Source organism: Alligator sinensis, unplaced genomic scaffold, assembly GCF_000455745.1.
Source record: "Alligator sinensis unplaced genomic scaffold, ASM45574v1 scaffold837_1, whole genome shotgun sequence".
NCBI classification, from domain to species: Eukaryota; Metazoa; Chordata; order Crocodylia; family Alligatoridae; genus Alligator; species Alligator sinensis.
This window is the reverse complement of record NW_005843819.1, coordinates 17,353-18,497: the sequence shown is the minus strand read 5'-3', so window position 1 is coordinate 18,497 and position 1,145 is coordinate 17,353. Positions and strand designations below refer to the sequence as shown.

Below are 1,145 nucleotides of genomic sequence, written 5' to 3'. Positions count from 1 at the left end.
ATCTCTGGGCTTCCAGTGCTGCTGAACTTTCTCCAGCATTCTCACTAAAAACAAAAGGAAACAGTCATTTGGATTTAGAGACAGACGAGAGTAAAGGGTCATAACATTTGTATTTCAATAGTATTTTTCATCTTTGTTTCTTGTTCACCACGCTGTTGTATGCCGAGCACATTGTCAGTGCTTTGAAAACAATGAAAAATCACTGCCTTACAGATTGTTGACCACATCCAGCTTCTCTGAGGTGAGGGCATTTGTCCTGCTGAAATACGACCTGGCTGGGAATCTAGAGTCTGTAAACCTGCCTGTGACTCTGCCACTAATCTGTTGGACAGCCTTGGGTAACACACTTCATCTCCCAGGTCTCACTCTGGAATGGACTCTTAGGCCCAGTCCTACGTACTGTTCACATGTGTAACTGCATTGCTTCACCCACATGCCGTTTGGGATTCTAATTGCTTCTTTGCATTTAGAAGCAGGATAAAGCCTACCTCCCTGTTTTGGCTGCCAAGGGGGCAAGCTTGGAGAGGAGAGATGGAAAGAGCTCGAGGCAAAGAATTTTATGTGCATGGACAGCAGGTGTAGCTGAGAGAGATGTCCTTGCCCTCATGCCCCTTGGCTGAACACACCCTCCCATCAGCTGTGGTTTTGTAGATTGACGTGGGGATGGGAAAGAGGCATGTATGATGGTGGCAGAGTAAATTAGCTTTGTATGGAGCCTCACTGGCACAGTCTGGTCCCACTGTGTTGTGACAGTGAAAAGGTGTGGTTACAAGCAAGCGGAGAGCTGGACAGAGCCCTGCCCACCTTCTTATTGAACACAGTCTAAAGAAGGGACAGCTCTGTCCAGTGACCCCAGATGATCCTGCTCCACCACAGCTCCTATTCTTGCTGTACTGCCAGAAAAGTTACCTTAATTGTTCATTGTCCATAGAGAAAGCCAATGAGCTCCCCACATATAGAGAGGATTCAGTTTGAATGGTCTCCTCTATTGACTGTATCTCTTCTTCTCCCTCCCACTGTCACTTTGCTTCAGGATTTTCATTTTCAGTATGATGGGCTGCCAGTTGTGCAGGGAGGTCTACCTTGGGTTGAAAAGCTTTCAGAAGGTTCAGCACAGGCTTCAGCACCTTCTCAAATGAGGTACT

General features: G+C 46.8%; 1 pseudogene; it reads right to left on the bottom strand.

The window, feature by feature from the left end:
• Positions 1-4: 4 nt before the first annotated feature.
• Positions 5-1,145, bottom strand: part of LOC112548963 — a 2,330-nt pseudogene continuing 1,189 nt past the window's right edge.